The sequence below is a fragment of the Ambystoma mexicanum genome, chromosome 3q (genome assembly GCF_040938575.1).
Source record: "Ambystoma mexicanum isolate Mex_15411 chromosome 3q, UKY_AmexF1_1, whole genome shotgun sequence".
Lineage (NCBI taxonomy): Eukaryota > Metazoa > Chordata > Amphibia > Caudata > Ambystomatidae > Ambystoma > Ambystoma mexicanum.
The window spans coordinates 688,339,531-688,365,856 of NC_090926.1; the positions used below are offsets into that span (position 1 = coordinate 688,339,531).

Genomic DNA, 26,326 nt, shown 5'->3' on the forward strand with positions numbered 1-26,326 from the left:
TATTTGTATATAGGTCACTATGTGTGGCTTCTAAAGCGATTTTACAGGGAATGTATTATTTAATAAATAGTAAAAGAGTTGCATTAATACATTGACAGGGTCAAGAGAACAGTTCTCCTGGTGTTTTTATATGTATTCCCCCTTTATTTTTGGTTTGCAGTGCGTAAGAAGTCATGCAAGTCACCCCATGCATATTCTGCACAACTTAAAATAACAAACCATGTGGGCGGGCTTAGGTTCCTTAGCATACAAAGTACATCAACGTGATGCCGGGACCAGTATTCTTTTATACCACGCATGTTTGCCAAGAGATTTGCGATACTTGACTGCATAACATCTTTGTCTTTTATAGCAGTTGGGTAGCGTACATGGTTAAGAAATGAGAGCCTGTTTTTAATGTGGGTGCGGAACTCCATAACAGAGTTGCTAGTTGACTTTCAAACAGGAAGTGGAAAATGTAGTCTACATTTTGTCTGAATCTGGAGTCTTCAGTATGCATTCCTAAAGAGCGATATTCTGATGCACTAATTTGTGTGGATCTTCCATCATATCTTCCTCCTTCTCTGTAAGAAAGTAGCGGATAATAACATGCTTCTACACTTTTCTCCCATATGCTCATTGGGGAGCATTTGACTGGACGCTTTTGATATGTTTCTAATGCATCTTCTAAGGCATATTTTCAGTTTAGTGGGTGAATTGTATACTGGTCTAAAATGTTGGCTGCAGTAACAGGATCTAGACTTTCAAATTGTCCAGTTTGTGGTGAAACTTGAATTATTTGGGTGGTTTCTTTTAGGTTTTCCGCTAGGTTTATATCTTTGTAGTATTAATTTTACTCTGAGATATTGTAGGGCTTGTCTAACTTTAAGTCGACTAGTTGTTGCCACATGTTTTTGTCTTTGGTTGGTACACCATTAGTACAATCAATGATTGATCTGTTGGCTGTTGTACTACAGTTTGTACATTTTCTTTAAGATCTAATGGCAAATACACTACTTTGCCACAAATGCCTTTTAGTAACTCAGATGGAGGCAATTTGTCAGTTTTCAGTTCGTATAGCTTGAAATTCGTGTACTGTTTGGATTATAATGCTCTCATACAAGTTAGTTGTTGGAGAGCTTTTGGAAGTGGGAAGATTTCTAAGTTATGAGTGATAATACGTGATGGCATTTGATTAATATCAAGCTTTGTACTGCAGTATGTACAAGCTATTGAGGGGTCAGTTATTTTGTATTTATTTTCTGCTGTTAGATATAAAGCTAATTGCAACCACTAGACTCCTCATTGTCCTCTTATTTTGTAGGACATATCGACAATGTGTGTGCTCTTTTTATGAAACATTCTGCGACAGACATATACTTTGTCTGGTATTTCAGCAGATGTGTTTTCACACTTACCATTTCTTTTTTGTATGCGTTTGTAAGGCAGTTGGTGTTTGTGAGGTCTTTGCTAATGTTTTCTAAAGTTACAGAATTTTGTAAGTCAACTTTAGTGGTAAAATATTTACTTTGGATGCGCTCCATTTGTTGAAGGAGTTGTTTGGCTGTTCCATGTATGAGAATCTTAATTATTGCCATTCTAGGGGAGGAGTTTTTGCATAGTACAGTCTATGCACAAGATTGTGTATAGCAGAATGGTATGTTGCTAACATTTTGATGTGGTGGAAGGTGCTTTTGCAAGCAGTTCCTGAAATGCAGTCTAATGAAAGTCCTCGCAGTCCAGTGTGGATGCGTACTGGGCAGGAGTCCATGGTTTGTTAAGTTTTTGCTCTACTTTTGTATTTTAGTTTCACATACTGATTGAGGAATTGTGAAAGATTTGAAGGATTATTGGTGTTCGTTACATATTGAGCTGCACGCCCATTTGCACACTGCACAGTTTGTTTGGGCAAAAGTAACATTTGGTTGAAAGTTTGTTGGGGACGGTTTTTCTAGAATTGTTTCTTTTGCCATAATGGTGTCTGCAACCATTTCTTAACCTCGGCCATTATGGTCTGTGTTAATTCATTTTTTTGTTCTCGTTTAAAAGCGTCTTCATGAAGTATGGTTCTGTGCTGCTTGTGTGAATCTATTCACCTTCACAGAAGTTCTCTAGATTGACATGGTGCATGTTTAGAAGTACTTTTGCAATTTATCGATTTATTTAGTTAGTTTCGTATTAACAGCTTTTTCTTTAGTAGAAATGCACTGTCAATTAGAGCTTCGAGGATTACTTTTCTGCTGTACCTTTTAAGGATAGATCGTGACATTTGAGCTGCCTTTATGAGATTGTTAAAACTCATTGGACATTTCTTTGTAAAATTGATTTTTGGAATGCTTTACTGTGGCTACATTAACAACATTGGTAGATCTAGTGTTCGGTTCATTGGTAGGTCTGGTTTTGTTTGTACATCTTTTTTTAGTTTTTGCAAGTGGGGCCTTACTTATTTTACTGGTGGCTGGTTTCATTTTGTTGAGTGAGGTTACTGTCTGTTCTGTTTTTGTGTTTTCTATAAATTGCTTTAGAGATGGATGACTATACGGCTTGTTTTTATTTTTTATCTGCTCTATTTTTTCTTTGATTTTTATGGAGTTGGCTTTTAGTAGGCATTCTGTTCCGTCTGATGGGAGGAAAAAGAAAGTTTGGGTGGAATGTACATGCATGTATTATGCATGGTGTGTGGGTGTGATTGTAGAGCTAAATTGAGTGCTGTGATTGTGTGGAGGGATGATAGGTGTGATTGGGAAGGTAAGAGGCTGTACAGGTGTGGGGCTTGGGTTAGTGAGTAAGGGAGGGGTGGTGTGATTGAAAGTAGGGACATTAGGACGGTTTGACGATATCTGGTTGTTATAATGGTGTTATTTAGTGCACAGGTATGAGAGTTGTATGGGTGTAATTAAGAAGGGGTAAGGAAGGGTGCGTGTGAGGGTTAGTGATTTTAAAAGCAATAAGTGAGTTTGAAAGTTGCTGGGTGGAATTAGGACATGTGGATAGGGTTAAGAATAGTAAGGAAGTGAAATTATGGTATACAAATTGATGAGATGGATATGTTGTTAGGCAGTAAGGAATGAGTGGTGTATAAAGAGCAATGTTTAGATGGGAATAGAAAGTGTGAAGGTTGCAATATAATGAGTAAGAGGTAATTACAATATTGTCGAGCAGAAAAGAATATTCTAGGCTAATATATAGTGAAAGTACATTGTTACAATTAGAGAGACATACATGCTATATAAATTTAATTTGTAGGATGTGAAGAGTGTTCCATCTGCGGTAGCTGTCTTTGTCAATTTTTTCCCTCTAATTGTAAAAGAAAGTTGGTGGGTATATGAGGTAATGGTTAAGTACTTTAAGAGAGGTTGTTATTTATTGAGGTAGGAGGAGCTGTTGAGAAAAAGTTGTGTTATGGCTGATGTAGTATGTTAACTATGCTGGTAGAACAATTGGACTAGTGTTTGGGATATTATAAAGGAACACAGCAAAAATGGGTGTTTGAAAAAAGAAGATGCACATCTAGGTTTGCAGCACAGGAAAGTTTCTTGTAGGGCTAATATGTAATTGTCGCAGAGAGATCCAACGCGATCTGACAATTTTAGAAGCACACACTTGTAAGGACCTTATGGAAAGTGACTTAAGAATTATGAATCCAGAGCAGGTGGAATAATAAGTTAACAGTATTGGAACAGAGATATATTACGACTGTGTGGAGTGGGATTGGAACCCCAAGACCGACTCTTTGCACTGATCGAGGAGGCATGGATGTTGCCTCATCCATCTAGGTTGATTAATATACCTTCAATTTGCCTACCAGTAAGGGAGGTTGGTGAATATTCACCGACTTAGATCGAGAATAAGTATTAAAGATAACACCCTGAGGAAAAACTCCTTGATGAGGTTGAAACACGCGTTGGGGCGAAACAAGTAAAGGCTATATGTCAAACCTGAACTCTGTCCGAATTTTTTCTAATTAATGTAAAATACAAGTAATGTTAATAGGTTATGGCGCATTTGGTCTAGTATTTAGTTGTAGGTTTGTCATTTTAAGTGGCAAAAGGTTAGTGTCATTGTCTGGACCAGTGCTGGCCTTTTCCCTTGTGAATTGGTACTAGGGGATGGTTGTAATCTGACAGAATAAGAAAATGGAGAGGAAGCGCTCAATAAGTAAATGTGCATCAAGGTAAAATGTTTGTTTTTGCAGTAGTGCAATTTTTGTGCTGGTGATTTTAACACCTTAAGTGCCAAGGATGAGAGATCTCGTCCTTTTTGGCACTCTGTTTTGGGATCGCTCAAAACTGTAATCCAACACCCCGGGCTATGCGGGGGGGTCACCACTCACTGCCAGGGGGCTGGATTACCTTCAGTTACACGTCTACGTGCGTAATGCACGGCGGCGTGAAACAAAGTAAATTCACGGCGGCAGCCATTTTCGGCTGCCGCAGTGAAGAGAGAAGGTGAGTACCCTTCTCCCTCGATCTCCGGCTGTATTTCAAGCCTGAGATCAGGGATTTTTTTGTGATGGGCGATACTCCCCTTTCTAACGACCCCTTTTTTGTAAGCATTGCTGCTCCCGGATCGGGCACAGGGCGCTCAAACGCTGGGCAGCAATGCCACTAGACACCAGGGATGTTTTTTGAAAGTGGGGGTAGGGGGACTGCATACTAGGTAAGAGGCCCCCGCCCTCTCCCCCCTCCCTCCTCCCCCCTCCCCCCGAGGCCCCAAAGCATGGAGCCACATGTATGAGACTCCTGGGGGTAGATGGGTGACCATCTGCCCCCAGGGGTGGGGGGGCAAAAAAATAAAAGAAATATCATGGCTGTTGTTGGGGGCGGGGGGGGGAGGAGGGGCAGTGCCCCACCCGGACCACCAGGGATTTTTTTTTTTTTTAAATGGAATATGCTTGTCCCCCCCCACCCAAAATGGACTTGGGGTCATGTCTGAATGAGATGCCCCCCTCCTGCATTTGGTGTGTGGGGGGGGGGAAGAGGGTCACCCCCCCATTACATTAGAAAATTACCTGGCGGTGTAGGGTGCCCCTCAACCCCCCCCCCCCCCCCTAAAGGGCAGCCTGCCATTTTGAAATTTTTTCTTTGTTTACCAAACTTGCCTTGGTGCCTGACCCACTGGGGGGCCTGTCCCACAATTTTTGGTGGCCATCTCCCCCCACCCCAAATGGAGGGGGGGGGGTGTACCTCACGCAGCCATTTGTAGGAGGCCCAGGGAGGCCTGCATGAGGTGCCCCGCCACCCATTTGGGGATTGTGGGATAGTCCCCCGAGTGGGTGGGGCAGTAAGGTTCGGGCACCCTGGGGCCAGATTGGCATGCCAAAATGGTGGACCTCATTTTAGGGGGGGGGCTGTGGGGCACCCCAAACCGACAGGGAATTTTCTAATGGGACAGGGTGGTGACCCCCCCCTCCCACCACCCACAATAGAGTGGGGGCCATGTCATGCAGCTCTCCCTGGGGCCAGATATCTGCTCCTAGGAAGGAACACCTGAGCCCAGGGAGGAGTTCAGAATTGTCCCCCTCCCCTTATCTGTCCCCAGCGAGGGCTACATGAGATGCGCCGCGCCTCCAATTGGGGTGGGGGTGGAGAGGTGCACCCCTCCCTTCACATTACAAAATTTCCCAACGGTGGAGGGTGCCCCTCAGCCCACCCTAAAGTGCAGCCTTCCATTTTCAATTGTTTTCTTTGTTTACCAAACGGTATCCAGTTAAATTGTCGAATGCCTTTTTGTCGAAAACAAATTTCCCGAAAAAAAAAAAAAATTCCGAATGCGTTTTTTTAAAATTGTATGTTTTTTACGGTTTAGTTAGTAAAAAAAAGTGTACAAAATGAATAAATTAAAAAAAGAAATGGGGGGGGTTGGTGGGAAACCCCCCCAAATAAAATAAAAAATTATATTTTTTTCCACCATATTTGTGTCGAGAAAAAGGCATTTGAATATGTGACATTCGAAAAAGTCACTATAAACCTTACCAAACTTGCCTTGGCGCAGAGGGGCACACTGGTGTGCCAATCTGGCCCCAGGATGCCCAAACCCTACTTCCCAATCCATTGGGGGCCTGTATGACATTATGGGGTGGGCTTCTCCCCCACCCCAAATGGAGTGTGGGGGGGGCACCTCATGCAGCTCTCTCTGGGGGCAGATATCTGCTCATAGGAAGGGGCAAATGGGTTGTCAATGGGGGGGTGAGATTCAGTAGACCACCAGGGGGGGCATTCTTGGAAAGTATTGATTTGTTTTTGCTGGTGTGACCGTAGGTAACATGTTTTTTGTTTTGTTTACAGCTTTTTCTACGCGAGCAGCTACAGCGTATGCGAGTACTGTATTTTATTATTCTATGGTTAGGGCCCACTGTCAGTGGGGTGGGTGAGACTGGGGCTGGATTGTTGGTGGTGTGGGTGGGAATGGGCCGTCTGGGCATATATTTTGGTGGGCTGGGACACAACGCAGGGGCAGACCACAAATTGCCCCTCCATGCCAGCAGAACATTGGCGTTTCCCTGGGAGTGGATGCCTCCCATGTGGGTTGTCCGTCTGCAAGCCCAGGCTGCAGCTCTGGCTGTGCTACGTTATAGGTGTCACCTCCGGGGAGGAATGGGGATGGATCCTGCCGGGGATCCCTGGAGCTGCCGCTGTGCTTACGGGACAGTAGACCCACATGGTGCATGGATGAACAAGGCCGGGGACATCACCTCCAAATGTCTGTCATGATGCCTACCCCCAGGCATCCGGATCGAGTCCATCAGCCCCGGGAGCAGGCATCCAGATACTTGTTAAAACCCCAGCAGCCCCGGCTGGGGGCTGTTTGGGTTCAGTCCTGGCGCCATAGGCGCCAGGCTCATAGACATTACTTACCTCATGCAAACCATGCTGCAAATGAATCCAAGCTAACGTGCGGCCTGGATGGGACTATTTTGTTACAGGGACTATTTTTTACTCGGGTGGGGTTCTGGGGAACTTCTTACCTGGAACTACTTTGGAGGCTATTTAAACCACGCCCGAACAGCAGCACACGCTTCACGTTATTCTGCATCCTGCAGTGTAACGCTCACCGTGCCTGCAAGTCAGCATCCAGTCTTCTGCCACGCCCGCCTCGAATACAGAGCTCCTAGAAAAAGGAAGAAAAGGTTAGATCACGGACATTATTTTAATTTCTTACCCGATTCCGGATCCAGCACGTCTCTGAGCCTGGACAGGACATTATTCCAGCACGCGTCGCATCGCCAGCAGCAGCGCCTCGTTATACTCACCAGTCCACAGCATCTTTCGACTCGGTGCTGCCTCCATCATTTTCTTCGTCGAACTCCAACACCTGGGGGAAAACAAAAGAAACAACAAGGTGAGCCAAGAGAGCCGACAAATACAATCGCTTACCACCATAGGCTTACCTGATTTACCACCGGAGGCATTACCCTTTAATACGCCTCATCTTCATATGCCGCACCTATAAAAGGGAGAGAAAACAACAAGTTAAACTCATACAACTTTTACCAGACAGTTTTGGGTAATACAGACTCTTACCTGAACGCCATCAGCTGCCTCCAGGCAACATTCTTTTGAACCAGCTGCAATTCAACAAGGGAATGGAACAAGAGTGAACATCGGACATATTGAACTCTTTGAATTTTATAAACTCCGGAGTCAATAATCCTCTGGAACTCCTCCAGTACCTTCAAACCATTGAAGTAACTGGTATCTACGCGCCCCTGCATGCCATGCAGGATGGAGAGCTCATCATTTAAAAACATAAGGTGAGGTTACTAAAAGGGGATATCGGAGGTGACAAGTGGGGAGAAAGAGAACAGTGGGAGGGGACCATCACCAAAATCCACGGGTGGCTAAATCCCTTTCTCCACTTGCAGGAGAATACTTCTACGGATCAAGCAGACGAGATTAGTCCAGACAGTCATCTCGGCACTACGCATCACGTTGGTGGAGACCGCAGCTGTCTGGGTCCGATCGACGCCCCTGTAGGAACCAGGTGAGCGTAACAATGTCCCAGAGTTGCGGCTGGGCTGCATTACAGCTTTTCCCTTTGTGGAGGTATTGGCACACTGCCGGGACTCCCTGGTGGGGAGAAGCTGTAAAGCAGGCCAGCCAGAGCTCCAGCAAAGTAGGCAGTAATATCCTTGGCCTTGGGAACCCTTCTCCCATGTGGGTCTTTGGCAGGGATTGTGGGCAATACATTCTGGGGAGATTAACGCAAGTCAGACCTCTCTTTAGATTCCCACGGGTATCTTCTTTTCAGAAATGCATGGGGTTCCCCGTTTTCCTTGCTAACACCCTAGGCCCAAATCTGTAGGTTGCCCTCAAGAACAAAATGTGCTGTGCCAAAAGGCTTGGGGTTAGCAGTGGGTTACCCTTTTCCTTTTGCGCCCCGGTATGTGCACCCACACATCTGAGGTACTGTTTTCGTCGGGACACCTGTGGGAACGCAGGAAGGTATGACATCCGTTGTTGGCAACGTGTTTAGGTGAGTGGACAGAGGTAAATGGCTCTGAAATTGGCTGGAAATAAAAGAAAATTCTCAGACATTTCGCTCTGTGCGCCCACCGAAACACACTGCGGGAACGCGGGAAGGTAAGACATTCGTTGTGTTTGTGTGGTTTTCATAACGTTTCGATCCATTTGCTGGTGCCTCTGTCACACACCCCTTTCATTTCCCAAATGTGCCCTACATTTAGTCGCTGCTTTAGGCACCATACAATTTTGTAAACTGCACAAGTCACCTACCCTTGAAAAGGTCTGCCTGTGCTCTTTCAAACAATGTATACTTGCCATTCCTGACCACATTGGTTTTCCGGATTTACACATGCTGAGTTCGTCTGTTCAGGCCGTAAGCATAAAACTCCTGTGTACCATGGCTCAGTGTTTGGATTGTGGTATTGCTTGTGTTGTGAAACACTACCAGAAAATGTGTGCTTTCCTAACTGCAAGAGTAAGGAGAATGTAGTGGAGCATTGTTTTTCTCAAAATTCATAGAAGCCATTGCCGTACCAAGTCAACCATGTCCACCACATACCTTTTGTTCGGTCATTTTCCCGCTTTTTCCCCCCAAACTATGGCATTTTCCCCTACCTATTGTTGCACGACCTGCGCAAATCAGCACTTCCTAAACTTGGAATTTTGTATACTTTTCAGAAATGTAGGCTTTTCTGTCCTCCAATTCAGCTTTCCTACCTTTTTCTTCCATTCCGGTCCACGCATGTCCAATTGGCAAAAATGGCCAAAATCGCCTACCTCTCACAAAATGTTTGATAACCACCTCAAAATACGTTTTTTTTTTTTTATTTCCACTCAACCTGTTCTTGAAAACCAGGAAATTGGGGAATTCAGCACAGCAAGCCATTTGTTCCAAGCTCTTACAAGGAAAAAACCCCAGGCTTCTTTGTACATCATTTTATTTTTTGAAAAAACACAAAATACTCACCCTTTTGGTTACTTACTCTCACCCCCCTACAGCAACCTAGGATTCCTGGGTGGCGTTACGACTGCCTACATGTGGGGAAAAAAAGGGAGCCAAATTTGCCAAGGCATTGAATGGCGACATAACGAAATCACCCAAAAGGGCCTTGGCACTGGGGGGCGGGAGGGGGAGGGAAACCCATGGCACTTAAAGGGTTAAGAGAAGTGCTGTGTTTATGATGCAATGTATTTTTAATGTGTTGCAGAGCTTTTAAAGAATAGAGAAACTGTGGCCAAGTGGTAATGCAATGGCAGACGGTAGTTGGAGCACTGTATGATGTCTTATAGAAGTGTTTGGAAAAGAACAGTTTGGCAATATACACGTGTGTAAGCAGGTGGAGAATGGTGGCACTATAAGGGATGTAATGAGAAAGGTTGGAAAGTATGACATTTACATAGAAAGAAAAATGCTGTATGTTTAAAAATGTTTCTTAGGAGCATTTTGTTCAAAGTTAAAAAATGCACATGTGCATTGACAGCAGCACTATGTGCAACGTAAGAAAGGAAAAGCAGATGTAAAAGATTAGTGGAACATTGTTAATTGGCATTTGGTGTGTGGAAATTTAATATGTGGACAGTACATGCAAATAACTGCCACTTGATGTGCAAGGCATACATTATTTTTCAGAAATTGATAAGCAGAGCTTGCTAATTAAAATGTTCTTGATTGGCAAACGCACCCATTTGATTAGCAATGTTGTACTTATATTTTTAAAGTCACCAGAGGTTATTTGCATCCGAAACATTAAATGTGCATCAATACAGCATTTTTTGTGTACCTCTGAAGTAAGGAGACGAATAAGGCCTTGCAAATTCTTTAAAATTCCACCAGTAGACAAGCAGATTAAGAAATTGAGTTTACCTTCTCGACCTAAAAGAAATGCACACGACCTATAGCAACGGGTGACAAACATGTAAATGCGCTTGTAAAGTGGTGTATGTCACCACAAACCCACTTTATGTTTGGCACAGTACTGTCAGCTATGCGCAGTGAAACATTTGACATTTACTGCAAAAAAGTCAATGTCACATAGAGGTTTCAAACATTCCCTGCAAATGGGAGTGGGAGAATGGACTTTTGCAAGCTCTGGCTGAGTGTCTGTAAAAGGATGGGTACAAAGGGTCTGGACAGTTAGGCCAGCTCTCTCCCACAGGTGCTAATATATAATGCAATCATAATCAAAGAGCAAAGTGATCTCTGGTGGACAACTACAGTGTGTCTTAATGCAGTAGATGTGTCGATATACAGTTTGGATGGAACTATTGATCATTCTTTTGCATAAACATCTAGTTAGCCTTGTGTATTCATTATGTTAGATGAAAGAAATTAAGAGACTAATCAGAGTAGAGGGTATAGCAGGCAGCGAATTGGTCAAACTAGGTGGAATATTGTAGTTTGCTGCCATCTCACTTTAAGGGTAACTTGTATAAAACCTCATACTTTGAGCACCAGTTGCACAGTTCAATGCAACCAGCAGGTCACATAACTAGATGTGCCATTAAAAGCAGTTTGCAATGGGATCATGTACATTTACAAGTGTTCCCTCGTCAATGTGATGAAAGTTCCAACAAAAAAGTAGTAGACACTCTGAGATTTAGATACACTAACCTAAACTTTACTGTAAATCATGGAGACAATGTAGTGTTTTACAGACACAATACTGTAGTTATGCATTATGCAACAACTTAAACTGTTAGGAATGAAATGTTTTAATAAAGTTAAACAAACTGGTCTTTGCCAAAGAGGATATAGTTAGCTAATCAATGATTCTGGTTTTCGATTGTTTGAAAACAAAACAAAATCTTGTCTAGTACTCCCACACAGCCCTTTGGCACTTAAGAGTGAAGGGGACGATTACTATTGCACTCTCTCCATTTGCCCCTTTGAACTTGTAGTGAACAGAGAAGAGGGTGGCAAAAGCCTCGAGAGCCAGAGAGGTATTCAGGGCAAGCAGTGCTTTCATTGAACTGGGTAACAAGTAGCTAACTTTGCTAAACACGTGTCAATTTAATTAGCACACTGACAATTGCATAGCAAATTGCTATGTGACGCTGCATATTTTATGTCTTGATGTGACCAGGTGCAGAAAGCTGCAATATATAGCATTTGATATACTGGTTATTTATTTTATTTATTTAGCATTTGTAGAGCGTTCCCAACCCACAGGTATCTAGGCGCCGGAGACGCAGTGTAGAAAGCAATACTGTTATCATAGGCAAACATGCAATATATTCATTCTATCTGCAAGTGCATTTTTACAGAGTTTATAATATATACAGGTTGAATATACAATTTACAGTATAAGAAGTTTTCAGTGTCGGTTCAAGGAACATATTGTCAGGGTAGGTATACAGGTGCTCTGAAGTAGTTGCAGCAGGGTGAAAGCGTTAAACAGTCAGCGCAAGGTGCCAAGTTTTAAGTTTTCTGCGGAATGAGGAATGAGATGGGTCATCGTAAAAGAGAATAATACTTTTAAAATATATGCATACCTGTACTATGTTTTGTTAAATGTAAATATTGTTGAATCGCCAAATAGAAATCTTGGAGAGTTTCACAGTACAGCACTATTCACCTCGATCTTAAAGCTTTTGCTGCCACAAATCTCTGCCTCCATTAATTCTGCCATGCTGACTTGTTCCAAGTATCACTCCAAAAGAGTTGAAATACTTAGTTTTACACTCAGACTAAGAAAATCGCTCTAGTCCGATTGCACCCTTATGACTGGTATAATTAAAACCTGTCTTAAGGGTAGGGATTCTTTCTCACGCCTAATCTCTGCTGTTCTCAGACCGGAGATGGGCTCAGAAAGTGCTGACCACGTGTTTCTAATGGCTGTAAACTATAGCTCGTTCGATCTTCGTACAACGTAGTCCAATCCACTCCGCAAATAGTCCATTAGCCAATTAAATATGTTCATACTGCATGTGCGAGGTGGCTACCATCAAACTCAAAATGTGTCAAAAAAAACTGGTAATTATTAGTCTTTGCTGCATTTCTGTGTAGTGAATCTGTATATCAAACACACCCTCACCATACCGCTTGAAGCAAAGCACTATCTCAAAAGTATAGTGCTAAAATATAACTTATTTCATAGAAAACATTTAAAGACAATCAGCATGACTTACAGAATGTATCTGGGCTCCATAACTGTGGTACTAGCGCCACACGTTCCGTCCCAACTCGGGGATTTCTTCAGGCTAAATGTTTCAGCCAAAGGCTGTAAAATGAAACAGGAAATTAAGACAAACTCGTTCCGAACATGTGATCAGTCTACATTGTTCCTCTTAGATTCTACAGAGTGGCGGCCATATTATAGTAATCGTATTGTACTGACTTATACTCTTAAATTCAATATATCACAAATAAACTTTTTGTTTTCATTTGTTTTTTTGTCCCATATCATTCCCATTTCAAACATTTATATTTAGAAACATCATCATTTGGCTCCAAGAGAAAATATCTGATTAGTAGCTAAACAAACCTGTGCATTGCATCATGCATGGCCACGGTACAATTCCCGCAACTTTGGAGACAACAGAAATAAGCGGCAGCTCCTTTGTATTTTTACAATCCACAAGATCTCTCCTGAGTTGTTATAAATGCAATAACTGCAAAATGTGTCAATTTGCTGGAAAAAAAAAGTGTACTGCACTACGGACATAACCTGAGTAAGATTTGGAAAATCAAACGTACAATAAGCTGCCTGACAGTTTGTAGTGTATGCCATAATTTGTCCATGAAAACTCCTGTATATAGGCTCTACGATTTGTCAATTAAAATGGAGGATGGTGCCGCATTATAGGGCCATACTTAACCAGGATGTAACCTACCTACTGGCAGTACATTTTGCAGAAAAACATTCCAATGATGCCACACAGATGACGTTTTTGGCATTAGCACATGTACCCATCCATAGGAGAAGTGGGAACAGAGGACGTATTTTGAGAAAAGTAGAATCAAAACCTATCACGTTCAATATTAAGAAACCCCCATGGTCATCGCAGGAGAAGAACTTGCAGTACACTTGTTAGATGACTGAGAAGTCATAGTATCTGCAAGGGAACCTTATGAATGTAGAAAAGAACCTCATGAGGAAAAGAGATTTGTTTGTTTATTCATTTGTAATGCGCACCAGACCCGAAGGTATCAAGCGCGGAAGTTACCAGGAGATTCACAGCTTGGTTTACAGAAATAAGTTACACATGGCAAACAGATATGGAACAACAGTACAGGTAACAAGTATGAACCAATACACACAAAGATGAGCGCACAAGCAGGGCGAGCTATGTAAGAGCCTAATGGCAGCATCAGGCGGTCAGTGTAGCAGGTGGTGTGAATGATCTGTAGACTTCAGCCAGTTGATGCAGTTAAGTCTAAGGTTCTGGTAAGACTGATCTTCTTGGAGTGAGGGCGGCAAGGCGTTCCATAACTGGGCCGCTTTGACAGGGAAACTACTGCCTCCAACCTTAGATAGCTTATATCTAGGAATGGTGAGGCAGTTAGTGCGGAATCTCTCAGAGAGATAACTATGAGCAGCGTTATTCAGGGCTTTATGGGTGAGTGAGGCGGCTTTTAACTGGCTTTTGTCATGGGTCGAGAGCTAGTTGTTTTGACGCCTAATCTCAGATATATGATTTCTCCTAGCCACGCTAAGGGCCGCTCCAAGGGCATTATTTTGGAGAGTTTGGATTCTCCTGATGATCGATTTATTGGAACCAACGTAAGGGGCGTTGCAATAATCCAGGCAGGAGAGAATGAGGGCTCTGGCCAGGATGATGCAACTATTATCAGAAAGAAAGGGTTTGCCGGTTCTAATAAGTTTACAAGTGTAAGCAGTGGCAGAAGCCATAGCATTCACTTGTTTGGTAAAGGAGAGAGTAGAGTTGAGGTAAAAGCCTAGGGTTTTTACCTCACTGGCCACTTTGAGGTTACCATCAATTATGAAGGAGGAGTATTCATGGCTTCGTTTTTTTGAGGTTGGTGGGGGTACCCAGGATGATGAGCTCTGTTTTATCACCATTCAAGCATAGACCGTGAGTTGCCATCCATGCCTGGATGATGAGGTAAACACTATTCACCAAGGCCAAATCCTTAACGTAATTCCCTGAAAGTGGGAGAAGAATCTGAGGATCATCTGCGTAGCTGGTGTAGGTGATACCAAGATGGTCCAGATCGTCGAAAGGGGCTTAGTGAATATGTTGTACAGTGTGGGAGGGACGCAGGATCCTTGGGGCACCACACAGGTAATGGGAATAGGGTCTGCCGCTGCTGAAGGAGAGAAGACCCTCATGGTCCCATTACAAAAAAAGACTCAATCCAGACTATAGCCTCCTTGGAAAAGTGTGCGGCTGAGTCTAGATGGCTGCATAGGTCATTGTGGTCCACGAGGTCAAATGCAACCAAGAGGTTGAGGAGAAGGAGGCCGATTTCCCCTTATCCCTCATCGACTTGGGCCTTCAGGTCGATGAGGGCGGTTTCTTTTCCGTGTTGGGGACGGAAACCCAATTGTCAAGCTCCTAAAAGGTGGTGTAGTTACAGGTATTTCTGGATTTAAAAAGGTATGCAACCCTATCTAATATTTTTAAGAGAAAGGGTACTGTTGTGCTAGGCCGGTAATTAGTTGGTATTAGTGGGTCTAGAGTTTGTTTTTTAACAATGGGAGCACCCATGATTCTTTGAGGTTGGTGGGGATGGTGCCAGACGCGAATGAGGCTTTGATAAGTTTTGAGATAAAAGGGAGCAAGTTCCCTCACTGCATCCTTTATAAGCAGGGCTGGACAGAGGTGGCCCTGGAAATTCTACCTCGAGGATGGAGGTTTTAGTAAAGTTAAAGCGGGTGGAGGAGATGTCAGGGGTAGTATTTTTAGGAGGACATAGCGAATTTAGGGATGCTTTTTTTGGGCTATTTTATTTTGGAGGGTGGTTACTTTGTTAGAAAGCGCCTGTGGGATGTCTGAGCACCAAGTTTTGTCTTTGGTGCAGGTATCTGGCGTAGGGTTAGGGGTCTCCAATCCTTTAAGGATTATGAATAATTCCTTCATGCTGGAATTAGCTTGAGAGATACGGTCGTTGTAGGATTCTCGTTTGGCCAAGCAGATTTCCTTTTTGTATTGGCATGTGATCTTAGTCAGTTTAATTCTGTTGCTTCTGAAGGGAGTAGTCTCCAGGAGGCCTCACAGTTTCTTTTTTTTTTGTCGTACGTTTTTCAGATGTGGGGTGAACCACTTGTTCTGATGGGTTTTGGGCTTACTTGGTCTCAATTTAAGCCGGGCAATGATGTCTAGTGAGGTTGACATGATTTTATTATACTCATCAACAAGCGTAATGGGATTGGTGCTGTCTGAAAGAGAATTAAGGGTAGGGAGAATAGCAGGAATGAGTCTATCCACAGTGATATTCTTTTTGTTCCTGGTTAAGGTGGGTGGGGCAGAGGGAGTGACTAGGAGGAGGGGGGCCTGGTGTAGTGAGTGTGAATGACAGGAGGGAGTGGTCCGTCCAAAGTTGTGGGGAGATGGAGGTGATATTGGCGACGCAGTTGTGATCAGTTTATTATGTGATCAGTTTATTATGAGTAGGTGCATTAATTCTTTGGGTCTGGCCAAGTTCGGACAGGATGTTGAAGTGGCAGGTTTATCTAGTGCGTCATTGAAGCCCAGGTTGAGATCGCCTAGAAGTAGTAATTGCGATGTAGTTTTGAGGTTGTTAGAGAGTATAGAATAGATATCCTCCTCAAAAGGTCCCAATGGGGTCAGGGGTTCTGTAAATCAGATGCATAGTGAGGGTCTGGGAGATGATTAGTGGTAGTTTGGCTGTGAGAACTTCAAAAGATTGGATGTCTCAGGAAGGTTCAAGTCTCATGGATAGGCTGGATTTGAAGATGATGGTGGTGCCTCCACCTCGCGCCCGTCTTAGGATAGTAAAGCCGTCAGGAACTTCTAACGAGAGTACGGGGCCTGCTGCATCATGCAATCATGTCTCGGTGATGGCGAGAAAGTCGAGGTTTTCTGCCAAAATCGAGTCAATCTCTGTGGCATGTGCTACCAGTGACCTGGCATTTATTAAAGCCCCCTTAAGCAGAGTGGTAGGGAGAACTGTGGCAGATGTGTGAAGTTACAGAATCTGCTATCTTGGGTTGAGGGGCAGTACAGTGCTTGGAGGTAACATGGATAGGTGAACTATTAAAGGAGGGGTTGGCGCCCGTGATATTTTGGCTGATAGGATAATACATTTTCCGATTGGAGATGGGCAAAGATCTGGCAAGGGATTCAAATAGTTTGGTTAATCTAGATTGGAGTCTAGCATTCCTAATGCCTGTATTACAGGGATTGCTTAGGAGTAAACTCAATGTAGAGATGCTAGGTTGGGTAAGGTTGGATAAGGTGTCTAGTTAGGTTGGTCAAGCTTAGGGGATCTCGATGGTAGGGGGTGGAGAGCCTAGCAGAGCACAATAAGATATTAAGTGCGAGTAGTGTACCTGGGGCGCTAAAGTCATGGGCTGTGGTAAACATACTGGATATGTTTCGTGGTTAGCATAGGCAAGTGGAATCAATGGGGTAGGCAGACCTAATATTATCTCCAGAATAGGCTAGTCCAGCATGTGAAAGTGGTCAGAATATGTACAGTCAATGGAGAAGGCAGGCCTAATAAATGTGGCAGAATAGGCTAATCCGACATTGGCATAGGTAGGTGCAATCAGTGGAGTGGACAGGCCTAAAACAAATCAGGTGAATAGGCTGATCCGGCATGTGCAAGTAGTCAGAATATGTACAGTCAGTGGAGAAGGCAGGCCTAATAAATTTGGCAAAATAGGCTAATCCGACATTGGCATAGGCGATCAATCGAATATGCACACCTCATAAGATCAATAGACTAGGCAAGTCAAACCTTAGCGTGAGTAAGTGCAATCAGTGGACTGGGCAAGCCTAATAGCATCAGCAGAGTAGGCATAGACCAACTTGTAAGTATAGTCATCGCGACTAGTGTGGCAAGTATGTTACCGTGCATTTGATGGTGAGAGGAAGGTGAATCACTGGTTGAATGCCGCTCATTAGTAAAATGGAAAGGCTCGGAAGTTATTGATGTATCGTGAATCAGGGGCGAGGGGTCGATTACAGCCGCCACAGAAAGCCGTGGAGCTAATATGGAAAGAGCAAAGACGGCTATGTTGTGCAGCAGTTTAGTCTTTGGTGGGCTTTGATGCACGAGTTGATACTGTCTTTATGGTATTTTATACATAATTTTAAATCGAAATGTTGGTCATTGAAATAGAATGCTTTGTTGAGATTTAATGTAAATTATGTATCGTTAACCGAGTTACATGCAGCAGCACTTGAGTCGGAGTAGTTATGGAGTAGAGAGGCAATCTCATCCCATAAGGGGATTGATGGTCTAAGATGAACCCTGGAATTAATAGAAATATTTGAATTACTTGAAAATGCACTTGCACTTTTTCAGGAATATGTATAGTACCAGAATGGGAAATGTGCAATACATAGATTTGGAACTGGTTTTAGCATACATTAACACTTTAGATAGAGTTGTGATGGAACAGAAGGTATTTCATACTTCTGAAAGGGAATCGATTGAATTGGACAATCCCCTGAATGTAGTTGTAATAATGTAACTACTTAAACATGCACTTGCACTTTATCTAGAGGTTGTACAGTAGCACGGGTCACTTTAAAAGTTGGTTGACTTGAATAATACAGTATGTTTTGTATATGTTCAGGAAACTGTTTCATTATTGCATTATTTTATTGAAGAAACCCCACTAGGGCCGAACGTTCAATAACGAATGTAGAATGTGCACTTACAGTTGTAAACCATTCATGTAGGAACTGGTATTTGGAAACAATGTTTAATTGTGAAATATCATGATGGGTATAACAAATGAGCAGATATGCTATTAACATGGGTTTTTTGGAATAGAGACGTAAAGATTCCTAGGAAAGCATTCACATATAGGATTGAGTGATTTAACAGTTTGATACTAGTAAACACGCCCACTTGGGCAGAACAAACAACTCACGATAGACCTTGTGGATTGTAGAAATACAAAGGCGCTCCCGATTATTTCTGTTGTCTCCGAAGTTGTGGGCATCGTACTGTAGCCATGCATGATACAATGCATAGGTTTGTTTAGTTACTAATCAGATATTTTATCTTGGAGCCAAATAATGTTTTTAAAAATAAACGTTTGAAATGGCAATGATATGGGACAAAAAAAGACAAATGAAAGTTTATTTGTGATATATTAAAGTTAAAAGAGTATAAGCAGGTACAATATGATTAGTACAATATGGCCGCCACTCTGTAGAATCTAAGAGGACCAATGTAGACTGATCATATGATCGGAACAAGTTTGTCTTAATTTCCTGTTTTGTTTTAAATAAACGGCTCGTAAGGCTTTGGTTGTAACATTTAGCCTGAAGAAGTCCCCGAGTTGGGACGGAACGCGTGGCACTAGTACTACTGCTATGGACCCCAGATCCATTCTATAAGTCCATGCTGATTGTCTTTTAATGTTTTTTTATGAAATAAAAGTTATATTTTAGCACTATACTTTTGGGATGGAGTGCTTTGCTTCAAGCGGTATGGTGAGGGTGTGTTTGATATACAGATACACTACACAGAAATGCAGTAAAGGGAGATATATTTCCGCTTAATTTCCATGTGCAATCAGGAAACAAATCAGTTAAGACCAACTTCCTTTATTTGTTCTTCACATCGACATCACAGCAATCTGTTTAAAAAGCTATCAAAGTTTTGTGTGGCATTCCCATAGTATATTCACCCGAACATTCAGCAGCATTTCGCGGGTAGCTCGCCGCTTGTTCACAACAATTAGCCAAATCACATGTGCTCATTCAAATAGCAGGTGTTGGACGTGGTGCGAAGAAAAGAGGACCAATTCCTCCAATTACATTCATCAGCCATCTTGCAGCGGTTGCGCTCTATCATGTGCCGTTTACCTCGGGACCACTGTTCCAACATGTAATGCGTTTTCCCATAGTCTCCGTCATATAAATTACCCATGACAGTATAATGCTGAGCACATTAATTATTAACAACCTATACGACATGTATGTGTCACATTGTGTCTGATGTTTCATAGTATGGACTGCCATGTTCTTAATCCTGCTATAAATATTTTCCATTTGTATAACTGACCCATCAAGGCACTCTCTCTCTTACTACAACAGTATTTATAGGATGCGTGTGTTGGGCTGTAATTTATATGTCTGCTTAAAGTGCATAATGCTCAAATTGCTGTGTGCATTTGGCTGTAATTGATTACCATTAGTGCATAGCAATGATTGTATTCTTTCTATTATTCACAAAGAAAGTGCCATGTGCATTGCACTTCAATGTAAACATTAACTTCACAGCAATCATATTTTCGATGTTGATCATCAATAAAGTGACATATGCAATACGCAAAAAAATGTGCATCCACTTAGAACCGGAAACACATCCATAACAATTTGAATTTTCAGATCAGCACTATGATTATGGCATAATCCTACATCATCAATATTGACAATCAATAATGTGCCATGTAAAATACACCACAGGTTACAAATCAAAAAAATGCAAATTGCTTAGTCACAATTTGAATTATCAATCAAATGCTATGTAGAGGTCATAAACCAGCGGTGTCTCCATATACCTAATTCACCAATGTGAGGCACATGATGTCCAGCAGCAATCATGTTTATCAAGTAAGGTGCTATGTTCAGTTAGCCATATACATGCATCTATTTAAGGTGCATAATGCATAGCCGCTGAATTATTTTTCTGATATTATACATCAATAAAGTGCTGTGTGCAATGCACTATGGAATATATATCGAACTATAACACGGTCTTAAGACACAAAATCCTGCACATTGAACAAACTATGCAAAGTCCCGTCCAACCCCCAAATCATACTAGCAAAAGTGAGAAATAAAACATCTAATTCTATTTCCAGGAAAGTAGGTGCGCAAAGCAACCACCCAAAAAGAACATTGTTACAGGACGATCCAACCAGATGCAGTATGTACAGCACTGCACATATAGTAGGAGCAAAAATAGAGATGCTGAAATTACAACCGAAATGAAGAAAGAAACGTGGCATGGCAGCTAGAGAGTTATATATTCCAATCTATTGTCCTAGAAAGGTGTATAGTTCTTAGTCAATATTGTGTCTGTTGGGATATTTACTATAAAAATCTAAAATGCATCTGGTTTCTTTTTGTCTGAGCATGTGTTCTCCATCTACCCCACGTTGTCCAATTTCAATCCTAAGGATTCCAAAGAAACAAACTCTCCATGTTCTCATAATGGAACTCCGCAAAATGTTTGACCATGGGGTAATTGGAGTCGTTATTCATAAATGCTCCTAAGTGCTGTTGAATGCGTATTTTTAACTTGCACTTCGTGCTGCCAATACCACTTCCGACACGAACATACCAAGACATACCACATAGTCTGTTTCACACGTAACTTTGTCAACTATCGTGATTCTATGGCCCAGCATAGGATGTTCAAACGACGTACATTTTTTTTTGCAGATTTTGCACCCAATACATTTCGAAAAAAAACCTTTCTCTGCACCATCAGCCGCATTCTAGATCTCTTTTCTTCATGTGCCATACAACTATGCACCAGTGTATCTTTGATTGAACAATTTCTTCTAAAACTGAGATTTGGATTGGTCTTCAAATTACTGGATAGATCATTGTCAGCCAGCAAAATCTTCCAATGTCTTTGTAATATACATCTGATAGCCAAAGCTTTGGCTGTCAAAGGTTAAAATGAGATGTGTAGTATACTTCTCCGGTTTCTGCGATCCTGTAAGTAAGGTTTGTCTGTTTTGCTGCCCGGTGCTTCCTTTCTTAAGAGCTAAAATATTCATACTGCTGCAAGTCTTGGACCTATTCCAGAACTCCAAGATCTAATAAAGAGCTGAGTAGCTGTATTAAAGTACAAGGGTCTCCATCGGGAGAGATGCGTTCTGCATATCTGTGGCCCACAAATTACGCCCTGGCTCATCATGGAAAAGATCAGAGGCAGTCCTTATGAACTAAATGGTCCTAATGAATTAGTTTGTCCTTCAGTTCCACACGGGACAACTCTCTTATAGGCTTTCTTACCAAAAAACTTATTGAAAAGAAGCCTTAACTACGCGACCTCCTTTATGGCATGCTTTTGGAGAAGGAAGCTGATGCCCATCAACAGAGCTCTTTGCTTGTCTGGTTAGTGGCGTCTCAAATTCTTAAGACAGCGGCAGGATAGAATGGATGCCCATTCTGTAACCCTCCTTCACCACAGAGACTGCCCAAAGATCTGTCACTTCTGCCACCCACATTTTTCAAATGTAGGCTAGACGTCCACCCACCGAGACATCCAACCCTGGGAGCTAGTCAGGAGCAGGCGAGAGAAGTGGAAGGTGCCACAGCCGTGCCTGGTGCAGGTTTTGAAGGTGTTGGTGTGGGCAGGCTTGGACTGATGACAGGGGTTGCCTGCCTGCTTGATAGAATGCCTTAAAAACTTTGAAAGATTGAATTTTGGATTCCACAGACTTAGGTTTTGTCTGAAACTTATCTGCCCTTTGCAAGCCTTCGTAGGCCCTCTTCATGTCCATTTGCTCTTCAAAATGATTTCCAATGTGACCTCCTTCGTTACATAGTGCCCTCGGATATCAGTATCCCTAGATTCTCAGTACCCCTGGATTTTTCTTCCAGAGTGGACGACGATGAGGGGGGTACAAAGAAGAAAAGTGGCATCTGCTGTTCTGTTTGGAAGGGACCTTGCCACTTTCAAACACTGTTTGACATCCAGTGGTGTGCAGTCACTGCTGGAACCAAAATAAGAAGTGCACAGCCTTGCCATCAGAGTATGGTTTACGGCCCTGCCTGCACAGCCCCAGTGTAGCCACGAGCCCTGCCAGCAACATCAGCATCTCGTGTCTCTGCCCGCAATGTGTCTGTGCAATGTTCGGCAGAGCTGGCTGCCGCAAGATATTTAGTGGCACAGGTATGGGAGAGGGGACAGTCTGGAAGTCCCTCCAACCAAGGCCAGCCACTGCGCAGGGCTGCCCAGGCGACCGCATGGGGCACCATTAGCCCCAGGCTAGCTCGGGGGGAGTCTTTCAAGGTCTCCCCTGAGCTGGCATGGTGGGTGAAGGCACTTTTTTCAAGCCCTGACTTGCTTACTAGAACCCGAAATGTAGCCCAATATATCTACACATATGTTCCCCCTTCAACAGATTATTATATTATATAGCATATCTGTGCATGTGTCACTATTATTCAAGCCAATATAACTCATGGTATCCACCTCCTGCATGTACAGGATGCAATCAAAGCTGATTAACTTCAGACAGGAACAGATCTCTTAAGTACATGCATAAGGCATCTGTAAGTACATACTACTTACGATGGCAAAAAAAGTCCCAAAGAGATGTTCGCTGAAAATCTCTAACATGACCAAAGGCAGACAGTTTGGCAGATTTGATGGTCACTGGCCATATATTTACTCTACAAAATTAGGTGGCATCACATTCTGGTAAAATACGATACTGCTTTATTGCAAACAATGTAGTTCAGAGTAAAACGTTAATATGTTCCACAAACATACAGCAGCTAGACACATTTATCCAGGAGCTACGAGCACTTATTAAGCGTGTATGCGGAAGGTTTCAACAGCAGTTAACACTGATATTATTAAATTGATGCTTGTGTTCTTGGGTGAACTCTGAATACTTTTTTTTGCAAACAAACAGAATTCGCATTAGAAGAAGAAGGGAGACATTCTAAAGACTTCAAAAAATAATTCAGAATCAGTTGCAAGATCTTGTCTGCCAGTGACTCGCTCCAAAAGCCAGTGTTGCCTCAGATTTAGAAGCAAAGTGTAAGCAGTGTTACAGATTGCTGAAATGTATAAATCCGACCACAATGGACATACCAGGCTCTCATTGCAGTTATGCACCCCAAAACCAATAACTTACAGGGTGCATAATGTGCACTCGTCATGGCAATTGGCTAGTGATATTTGACGCTTGGCAAGTAAGGAATGTTGTGAATGTATAGAATTGAGGTGGCAAGTGACTTTTGGGTGGCCAATAGCTTGCAACTTGATTTGTAGGGCCCTGCTTTTTGTGGAGCCATGAACATAATAGTGAAACGTAAAGAAACAAAACATGTCAGAAAAGCAGCGAGATTTTTATCAATCAGAAAATCGTTTCTTCTCACATGAAGACCTCGAGTGGAAAACTAAACATATAGGTGAAGGGAGGAGGAAGGAGACAGCAGTTAAGGTGAGAAAGGTGGAAATAGAGAACGAAAAGTGGCAGGGGTGGAAGGAGAGGGAAGAATTGTTTGAGTGCCACAGAAAAGCAGCAAACGAATTGGAAAAACAAATATGGGAACTCGAATTCTACAGCAGTCGAATAACCTTTGCCTTGAAAAGTTATTCAATGACAGGATCACCTCGTGTATACGAAACAGGCATGGTTACAAGTGTATAAACAGAGCTGTGATTTTTTTAGTGTACAAGGGAAAAAGTATGTTGAAAGAACAGAACAGCCTCATTCAATATATCACAATTCCAAATGTATGTGAAATAGCGATACGATTAGCACTGTATTATGAAAACAAAAACAACATATTTCCAAGTTGTTGTCTGGCAAGCGTTCCCCCATCGGGCAACGCCCATAACCAGACCTGGCTGTTCTGTAAACAGTGCTTTACATGCTGGGAATAGGTGCCGAGAAGAAGAGGACAACCAATCTACAAGCCGCATAAAGCAAATGTTACTGGTTGAAAAGCAAGGACTGGTTACGGTGTGGCCCCTTTGTTGCTTCCATTGCCACTTGCCAAGTATTTCCTCTCTACTAAATTATGTGGTTTGATGTGGCAAAACGAGACTGATGAACACATGCAGAAATTTGGTAAAATTAGGAAAAGGAACAGTGATATTAGTTCAATTAAGCACGAAACCTTAAACATGGTCTCTACATCCATACAACAACCACACGAAAGACCCAGGACCTACTAGCATCAATACGTTTGGATAATACCATTTCATGAGAAGTTAACGCTGATCTTCTTAAGGTGCTGCTTCTGTCCTTGACTGAAATCCTTTTTTTCCTTCATAAAAACAGAATTTGTAGCAAAAACATAAGGGAGCAATTCTAGCTTTTGATAGAGATGCGGTACTGAACGTTGTGCTGTGGGATGTGTTGGACAAACGCTACTAGCAAACGGAAAATCAAATGGAATTGCAGGAAGAGATCATCAACATGGCTTGCCCAGCTGCCCACGCACGATCAGTACTGTAGCATAAAGCAGTGTGTCTCAATAAGCGAACACAGTATTTTATGTTTTAAGTATAAACTAGTTGTAGGGAGGCATTGCTTATAAATTAAGTGGCTGAAGACACACTTCAGACATTTGTATTGCACCACAAGCTGAATTAAGGAGGTAGCAGATGGAACATCCATCGGAATCAACATGGGATTTAGGCAATGAATGAGTGAATAAAATTCTAAAGAGCACCACGCCTTCCCGACATCCTTTCTCTCTGACTGCGTTTGGCTACCTTGAAAGAAAACTGAACATTTATAATGTTAAGAACTCCAATAACTTGTGTCTTGAGAAACTGTAAAACACACCACAGCAATGTTTAACAGGCCTCAAAGTTTGCACTAACCACGAGCATGAGAGTGACTTTATGCCTAGCAGTGTAGCATGCTACATTAAATGTTCACATCGACTGAGACTAGAAATGTTTCCTAGAACAGAGAAAAGGGTAATCTTCAAACCAACAAAGAACTGTTAATCAACACTTTGAATGCTCAAAGCAAAACATGTAAAGTTCTAAGCTACTAGCCCATCATAAAGTCACTTGCCACATCAACCCTACACATCATTTCTTAGTCACCAGTTTTATAAATCTTTCTGTTATGCCGGAATTTAATGGAAGAATCACACGTGTGTTACTGAATAATTATGCAACAAATAAGTATCGTTTGCAACAGATGCAAAGGTGGAGGGTCTAACAAAAGTCAGTTCTTCCAATGCACAAGAATTGTGTCCCAACTACTTCTGCCAGCCATGAGTGCCACATGCATGTCAGGGAGAAGAATGACGTGAAAGAAAAAAACTCTTGCAATAAAAATATTTCTAAAAATGGCATATCTTGACCACTTTATTTATGAAGTACAACACACATCTAATCAACGCCCATCGAGTGTTTAAAAGTCTACATGCACACACCAATTAGAAACTCCTTAATGTTAACGGAGATAAATCATTGTCAGCCTTGCAACTCTAAACAGCACAACAAACGAAAATTATTAATAATATATATAATAAATTCAATGCTCAGTTGACAAAGACTCAGGCGCAGCGTTATTTAAAAGTACCTGTGTCTCCCATTTAAAGTGAGTCTCAAGGAGATGTAATTTCCTCAAAATCCAATGCATTTTTGCATTGAGGCACAGTTCTTTAGAAAACTGAGTGCATTTTGGTGAAACTTTGATGCAGGCTTTTTCTAAGTTTTAAGCACTATTATATAGAATCCTTGACTCACGCAGACAGAATCGCACAGACCATAGCCATGACACTATTTTCTGTGATATCATGCTATAAGCATCTGTTGCGAGTCTAGTAATGAATTAGATGTTGCGTAACCAGAATGAACAGAACTCATTCTATTCACTGAAAATCGTGCACAAGGTAAACCCCTGCAGTCCCTTACCTTTGAATGGACAGGACTATAGATAATATGAAAGGGCAGGGTTAAGTGCTTACGTGGGAACCAATAGTGAGATCCATGAAGGCCAGGAAAATTTGTATTGCTGATTATTTTTGAGTTCATAACATTATAGTGA

General features: G+C 42.2%; 1 protein-coding gene across 6 annotated transcripts in view; it reads right to left on the minus strand.

Annotated features, from left to right (window-relative positions):
* NDEL1 (nudE neurodevelopment protein 1 like 1) overlaps window positions 1-26,326 on the minus strand; it is a 356,432-nt gene that overhangs the window by 325,050 nt on the left and 5,056 nt on the right. Inside the window, exon 2 of one of the 6 annotated variants that reach the window (XM_069654598.1) lies at window positions 12,573-12,664. The exons of the other annotated variants lie outside the window; for them this stretch is intronic. The gene's annotated coding sequence lies outside the window, so the exon portion shown is untranslated. The remainder of the gene's footprint in view (window positions 1-12,572; window positions 12,665-26,326) is intronic. 6 annotated transcript variants of the gene reach the window in all.